Source organism: Nannospalax galili, unplaced genomic scaffold (assembly GCF_000622305.1).
Source record: "Nannospalax galili isolate Female #2095 unplaced genomic scaffold, S.galili_v1.0 scaffold286, whole genome shotgun sequence".
Taxonomy (NCBI): Eukaryota; Metazoa; Chordata; class Mammalia; order Rodentia; family Spalacidae; genus Nannospalax; species Nannospalax galili.
The window spans coordinates 11492729-11501203 of record NW_008359442.1 but is presented as its reverse complement, the minus strand read 5'-3'; the positions used below and the strand labels follow the sequence as shown (position 1 = coordinate 11501203).

General features: G+C 42.9%; 1 protein-coding gene across 1 annotated transcript in view; it reads left to right on the top strand.

Annotated features, from left to right (window-relative positions):
- Positions 1 to 8133: 8133 nt before the first annotated feature.
- Positions 8134 to 8475, top strand: part of Socs5 (suppressor of cytokine signaling 5) — a 49258-nt gene continuing 48916 nt past the window's right edge. The window contains exon 1 of the mRNA XM_008823060.3: positions 8134 to 8294. The gene's annotated coding sequence lies outside the window, so the exon portion shown is untranslated. The remainder of the gene's footprint in view (positions 8295 to 8475) is intronic.

Here is an 8475-nt window from a genome sequence, read left to right as displayed (position 1 = left end):
GGAGTTTTACTCAGCAGTAAAGAAAGATGAAATCATGAAATTTGCAGGTAAATTGATGGAACTAGAAACTGTGTTCTCCCTCATATATTCTCCCTCATATGTAGATTCTAGAACCAGACCCTGATAAATGAGTATGTAAACAGATATAACTACAGGAACCAGGATAATGGAAAGGAAACAGGGAGGTAAAACAAACCAAAGAACCTGAAAGAGAAGAACAGTAGGAAACAGGCCTTAATAGGGAGATATAGATAAAAATTGGATTAGTTTAAGGGAGGGTGGAGGGAAGGGTATACAAAGAACCTAGGGGATAAAGGGCAAGAGGGAGCTTAAGAGAGGTAGGACCATAGGAGAAGGGTATTATTAAGGGAGAAAGGGGAAAATGGGGGCACCTTAATTGGGGAAACCATGATGGAGGGATGAGACAATGCAAGAGATTTGGATGTTTAACAGACATATTTTAAGGTATATACTAATTTGGTCAGAGGGAAATAAAGGACAGTTTTTGCTCCTTGCCCTCCTAGGGCAACTAGTTCCAGGGAACTATGAGCATCTCCCAAAATGTTCTGTAATTGTGGTGGGTTACCTGGTGATTGAGAAGGCCGAGGAGACCCCACGAGATGGACTTGAACCAGTGTCCAGTCTACAAAGAGGAGGGTCAAAACAGAGGAATCAATTTGGTCAGAGGGAAATAAAGGACAGTTTTTGCTCCTTGCCCTCCTAGGGCAACTAGTTCCAGGGAACTATGAGCATCTCCCAAAATGTTCTGTAATTGTGGTGGGTTACCTGGTGATTGAGAAGGCCGAGGAGACCCCACGAGATGGACTTGAACCAGTGTCCAGTCTACAAAGAGGAGGGTCAAAACAGAGGAATCATTTCCTGCATGCTTTCAAGCAAAGCCAGCCATGGTAGAGTAGGACCTTTGACTTATGCCAAGCCCATGTGACCCCTAAGGAACAGATCCTCAAATGTCCTTAAGAGTAAAAATAAATTGGCTTATCTGGGCCAAGTGTATGGCCCTAAACACTCAAAAGAAGAGTATGACCAAAGATTAAAGAGGCCAATATAATTTGTTAAGAGCCCATATGTATAGCTAAAGGCTACATAAGAAGCAACAATGCCAGACAAGTGATACCTTCTTTTGAGATGTTGGCCAGGGTGGCCAAAGGGACTCCCAGATAGTAACCCAGCATAGAACTGGGAAAATGAACAGCAGACCCCAATCTTATCTAAAGGAGTATTGACAACTGATTGCTGCTAGATGAGGAACAGCTGACCCTCCTAAAACAAAGACCTCTAGATAGGCTCACTAGCTTCACCAGGTGGACTAGTGGTGAATGGCTTGTGGGGGGGCAACAAAACAGTGGACAGTAGCATGGATAAGAGTATAAGGGCTCTAGTAGGAGGAGGGAGGCTATGGGAGGGTACCATTTGGGAAGTGGGTATGTAGTTGAATAAGATGGTGTGAGATGTTCTGTGTGATATACACACACACAAACTCAAGAAATTTTTTTAAATGTATTATATTTGAGGAGGAAGCATAAAAATTTACATCATGTTAATTAGTAGAGGTGATAAACATTACCATTGAAATCTACCCGATAACTTTATAGACATATACAGGTGCCAAGGAGCTGAGTACAAGCAATTATGACTAGTAATAATCAGATACATACAGATTAGAGATGCATGCGCCAACATCTCAGTGTTAGTAGCAAAAACAATGAGTCTTTCTATAAGAAACAGTATATTTTAAAATGAAATGGAGATCTTTTTTAAAGGTTAAAAACTCACTCAATTTTATGTCTTACAGGGTTTATACTGAGTTCAATATTGTATAACAGCAAACCTCAAAATTTTATAGCCACTTTTGAAAGAGCTGTATCTTTGCTTTAGAAACTGTTATTGAGTATATTAAAGCTTTAATGATATGCTTCTTCTAAAAAAATTTAAAATAATATTAAAAAAATGTTCATGGGTTTTTTTGCCTGCATGTATGTTAAGTGCACCCATGTTGTACAATACCTTGAGGCTGGATGAGGTGTCTGTGAGATTCCTTAAAACTGGAGTTTCAGACAGTTTTTACGCACCATGTAGGTGCTGGGAACTGAACCCAGGTCCTCTGCAAGAGCAGTTAGAGCTCTTAACTGCTGAGCCATATATCTAGTCATGATTGGCTTTTGATGAAACAGTATAGAAAGTTGGTAAAGAGAGTTAACTGAGGTAGCAATTGGGAGACTACAACTCTACAAAAAAATGAAAAAAGATAGGATAAATTCTGCCATAAATAAGCCAAAGCAGGACGGCACAGGTAATAAGTCAGAGGAAAGGGAACGAAAAATGACCAGATGTTGCTCTTTCACTCAAGGTGCTCAAAATCCATTGGGAGGCACAGCTTTATAATTATAGCTGTTTTTATTATCATTCTATCAGTGAAATAATTGAGACTCAGAGATGTTTTCTGACTTACATTGGAGAATACAGCAAATGTCCAACAAGATTTTTTCATCTAAATCAAAGTCCTCAGGCTCTTCTGCTCTCCTGTTCTATTTCACCATCACTCTATTTGGTGTGATAAATGCACCATGCTGGGGGAAGAGTAAGTGCTACAGAGAGGACTGTTTTATGGTAGAAGTTTGCAAAGGCTTCACTGAGGGAAAATCGTTTAAATGGGGCTGTGAAGAATGAGCACTTTTCAAGTACAAGAGGCACAATTAGGGTAAAAATTTAATGACAAACACAGAAAAATGGAAATGTATCAAGTGAAGAACAGAAAAGAAGGGGGATTTGCCCAGAAGGGGCAATACTGCAAAAGATTTCCAGCACTATTTTACAGTTGGGAAGCCCATGAAAATAGGAGATTGAAATAGACAGATTTGGATTTTTGAAAGAAAATTAGAGTGGCAGATTGGTGGATGAATTGGAGCATAAAGAAAGGAGTTAGGAGTCTCTTGCCACTATGGTGAGATAGTAGAAATGGGAAGGACCTAGTCAGAAATGTTTGTGTGCATGTGCTGACTTTGGATGGTAGAAGAAAGGGAGAAAGCCTTCTTTAAAAGAAAGAAAAAAAGAAAGAAAGAAAATAAAGAAAAGAAAGAAAGAAAGAAAGAAAGAAAGAAAGAAAGAAAGAAAGAAAGAAAGACGGAACTTCTAGAGTATATAACTTGCTAGATGACAATTGCCTTACCAACCAAACCAGAGAGTGGAAAAAAATGGTCTAGGAAGGAAATAGCAGGCAGCAGAGGAGAATTTTCTTATTGTTAACTTAAAGTATTTGTCATTACTTTGGTTTGGTTTGAATATCTGTAATACCTAGGTGAATATATGAAGGTGTGAAAAATATTGACCTGGATTTTGAAGTCATGATAGAGTCTGAAGATCTGATTTTAGAGTCATTTATCCAAACAGTAAAGCATCTAGAGCTTATGCCTAGTATGGGCAAGGCCCTGGGTTTGATCCATATTTGTATGTGTATATATATATGGATCTATATCTCTATATATAGATATATAGTGGGGGGGTATGATGTTGAATTAAAGTTCTTGTTATAGAGGAACACAGGAACCTTTTCTAAGAGGGATGCTGTTGTTCCATTTCTTAATTATGGTAGTGGTTACAAAGGGATGCATATAATCTCTAAACAGAACAAAATGTTGCACTTAAAATGAGTATTTTATTGAAATTTAAATTAGTGTAAAAGCGCTAAAAATAGCAGACATGGAATTCTTTGTAAATGTAGTCCTAAATAAACTATTTAAAAATTGGTAATCGGTTTAGAAAAACAATAGGAAATTGTTCTGCACACATCAATTGCAAACAAGTGTTTTACAACAGGGAAGCTGCCATAGTTTTAGTGGTTTCAGAAGCCAAGGCTGGATGTGCCAAGTTATTGGCCATTTAGGAAATTTTGCACTGGGGGAGCTCAATCCCTCCTAACCCCACCAGCCACCATCCTTGGCCCACCTTTCCTCAGCCCATGCCTCTCAGCCCAGTACCATATGGTTGAGTTTCTCATTTGGACAGTTGAGACAATAGAGGTACTTGAAGAATATAATATGATTCATCTCTGGGCAAAAAAAATATGTATTTCCTTATTGATTGATTTTAGGCCTGAGGCCAATACAACCTCCTCATTTGGCACCATTGCCTCAGCATCACTTCTGAACTGTCCTTTCAGTGTCAGCTCACAATCTACTTTGCACAGGAAACCATTTTTAAGTTGATAGAAAGAGGTGAAACCCGATATTTCAATTCAGCTACTAGCAGGGACAACTGCATTTTGAGTAATCACCAACTTTTTGTGTTTGTTTTAGGATCTCAGTTCTGTCATTTACTAAGTCTGTGTGACCTTGAAAGAAATGGGAAGAATGAAACCTACCCTGCAGGGTGGTGCAGATTGAGTCAGATAACAAGTGAAAATGCCAAGCATAGCCTGAGCAGGCACTCAATAAATGCAGACTTCTTGTCAATCCTTGCTATGTTTACTGAATTATTGAGTCTGTAAGTGTCTTGAAAGTAAAAGCACTCTTTCTGCATGTTCCTTGCAGCACACTCACAAATTCAGTGCCATATATCCTCAAGAGACACTGTAGAATGTTTAGGAGGGGAGCAGGTCAAGGATAAAGTTGGAAAAAATTATGTAATATATATGCAGATGAGAAGAAATTGTTCTGGGGAGATGTAAAAAATGAATTTGATTCAGAGGTGATGGCAAAGGTCTTTCCCTGCATTTCCTTTTCCCATCCATTTAAAATTTTTTCTTGCCAAAAGGAAAGGACAGAAGGTCTCATCTTGATGAATGTGGAGCTGCAAAACTCTGTGCCAATACACCTGGTATTGATTCATGCCAGCTGGGATAGGAGCTTGGTTCTCAGTGTTTTACTACTGTGGTTTCCTGGGCTGGGCAGCTGGGTGCCTAATAATGATAAAAACCATAATAATACTTCATAATTATGTACTGCCCTCTGCCAGAACTTGGATTTAATTACAAAGACTATGACGGAACTGGCAACAGCTTGTTCCCTGTTGGGGCGCAATACCCAAGGGCCTGGAAATACAAAGTAGAGACTGCAACCTTCCCCTGCAGGGCCTATCCTGGCAACCCACCCAGAGTTCTTTGGGTTTGAAGTTCATCAGTTGAAACAAAGAGTACTTTTAAATTGCCCACATGTACTTGGCACTGCCAAGTCAAGCAGTATTTATGAAGCAACTACTGCCACACGAGGCACAACATCATGGAATCCCCAGCCTAGAAGACACCAAAGCAGATGATATCATATCATTCATAATCCTGTCCCCTACCTATAAGCCTCACTGCCACTACTTCCTATTCTGATTTAGGCTGGAGATTCCTTTGTGGTAGCTTCATTCAAGTGTCAAGGGATTACCAATTCACTCAACACTCACTTGTGAGCCCCTATTCTTAGCCAAGGCATTGTATTGGCACAGAGGTATATAACACATTGTTCCTACTGGGCATGGTAACTCTTATCTTTAATCACAGCAGTCAAGAAAAAGAAGCAGGATAACCATCATGAGTTTCAGGCCAGCCTCGGCTACAGAGTAAAAAAAAGATCCTCATCTCTAAAAACCAAAACCACCACCACCAAAAGATCCAAAACCAAACAAAAAAACCCAAGTGCCCCACATGAGCCCTGACATCAAGCATTAATAGTTTATCTACTTGAAGGATGTTCATCTAGGCAGCAATAACACAGACACATTAAGAAAGGACAATTCCTCAGTAGACCAAAGAAAATGGAACCAAGGTGAGGTGAAAAGATGAAAACAATTCCCTCTGGAGATAAGATGAGCGGAAAGACCAGCTGGGCAACAGCAGTGAAGAGGGCTCAACAACTCCAGGAGGCTCAGATTGGTCTTCCCAGTTTTTAGTCTTTGTAATGTGTAGTCACCTCTTATTATCTTGCCTAGTTATTCATTTACTTACATACTGTTTGTCTTGCCCCATTCAGCAACCTTGTCAGTTTTTTTCACCATGAAATCTTGAGCTAATACTAAAGTGCTCTGTAAATACTGACCTAATGACTAAATGACACAAACGAGAAAGGGTCCGTGGTAATGGAAAAGAGAGGACATTTAGTGAATATAATCAACAAAGACAAGAAATAGGATATTAGCTTTTCATCACCACCACAAATCCCTGAGCTAATTAACTTATGAAGAGAACAGGCTTATTCTGGTTCAGTTTTGGAGGTTCCAGTCCTGATCTGGTGGGCCTCTCATGGGGTGAAGAGCACATCAGGGCATGTTTTAGTTTGCTTTCTGTTGCTGTGATAAATATCAGGAGCAAAAGCAACTTGGATAGGCAAGTGTCTATTCATCTTATAGGCCACAGTCTATTATTGAGGGAAGTCACGGCAAGAGCTCAAGTGAGAACTGAAGCAGAAATCTGTGAGGAATGGGCTCACTTTCAGTTATCTTTCTTCTACAGCACAGGTCCCCGTGGGCCCTGCGTATTAATTAGTGATTAAGAAAATACCTCAGGGACATGCCCACTGGCCAATCTGATGCAGGCAATCCCCCACTTGAGACTCCTTGAGATAACTGAGCTGTGTCAAGTTGACAGCTCAAGCCAAGAGAGGGCAGGAACACATAGTAGAGCAACACTGTTCACATCATGGACAGAAAGGGAATCAAGGAGAAGGGGTCCTGCAATCCATTTTGAGGACACACCTCCAATAACCTAAAGCTCTCCACCAGCCTGTCACCTTCATGCCAGGGAAGCAAGAGTAACACATGGGCCTGTGGAGAACAACATCCTGGATCTCAGCTCCAAACTATAGCAGATAGAGATTCTGGAGCAGTGAGAAAGTGGATGGAGGAGTATACTCAGATTTCATTCAGGAGTTTTGGGAAGAGTTGCTAGCATATAAAATAAGGGAAAGATAAGGAGGTTTTGTGAACTTGAGAAGGTATGAGTTCCAATCTGGGCATATTATTCTTCTAGGCAAGTGAAGTGTTCAAAAGGTGCTTTTATTTGCAGAAGTGGGCCCCCATTCAGCTGTTAAATGGTTAGATGGTCAGCCAGCTAAATGGTTAGATCAACTAGTGTGCATTAGGACAATGTGCCTTCCAAATTAGAGGAGTGCAGTCAGATCTTGGAACTCTCTCAAGAAGTCAGGCTGAGAAAAATCAACTGAAGAGGACAATCTGAGGATGTGTATTAAGTGGGATGAGAACTGTAAAGTGTCTGAGAGGAAAAGCCTTTAAGAAGAATGTACTCCAGTTTCCACTGCTAGACTTTAAAAAAACTAGAAAGTGGCTAGTCATACCTGTAACCCCTGCACTGGGGAGGCTGAGGATAAGAGTGTCATTGAATTAGAGGCCAGCCTGGGCTACAGAGACCATGTTTCAAGCAAAAAAAGGACTAAAAAGTGACCCCTGAACTTGGACATGGATCTCACGATAGCTTTACAAGGAGCACTTCCAGAGGATTATCAAGAATATACTATTTGAATCATGAATTGACGGTAAGGGGGAGAGCTGGACAGTCTTAGTTTGTGAGTTGTAATGCAAACAGTAAGTGGTTAGGGAGTGAACAGTAACGAAGCTTCTAAAAGGCCAAACAGGGGGTCTTGCAGGCGTCACAATCCTTCAGCTAGACCTCTTACCTTTTCGGCCATCTAGAGGGCGGGGGCGGTACACGTTAAGTGCAGGCAAAAGAGGGAGGCTCCAGTAGCCCTTCCCGACGTGAGTCATCTTCTGAGAGCGGGGATGAGAATAGTTAATTCAATGAGGTGCCTCGGAATTCAGTGACTTGGATGGTTTGGTGCTGGAGGGAGCCGGGGAGACTCATTCACATTTTCCTACCGGGCGCTTACATCCACCATTCAGCACTTTCTTTGCCGTCTCCCTGACAGAGCTGAAAAGAACAAAGCTTTGCCCAACTCGCACCTCAAGCTGACCGTCCACCCTCGCGCCCACCGGCAGTCCTCACCGCGGCCACGTGACCCTCTCCGGCCCCCGTGACTCGCGGCCCTCGCCCCCTCCCCTCCAGCCGTAGCCAGCTTTTGCCCCGCCCCTCACGCTCATGTGACAGCCTGTCTCCCACCTGACTGGCTCCTCCCTTTTCGGCAAGACCCAGGCCACTGTCGCAGCTGCCCGACTCCAAAATGGCACCCGCGCAGTGCGCGCACCCCAGCGGCCGGACCTCCTTGACTCCCGGGCCTCCCCTCTCTCGCTCCGGGCCTCCCTCCCCGGGCCTTCATCTGCACGTCTCCGGATTGGCCACCTGGAATCCCGCCCCTCCAGAGCTCCACCTGTTATTGGTCACGGTAGGCTGCCCTTCAGAGAGGCGTGCCTCCGCCCGCCCCCCATCCCGGGAGGTATTTTCCATTCCAGTGGGGGCTGGGGGGCGGGGGGAGGGGACCGGGTGACGAGGGGGAGGCGGCCGGGAAGCGGTGGGGGCTGAGGGGGCATCCGGCCGAGCTGGGGTCCCCGGGCTCTGTCCGGAGG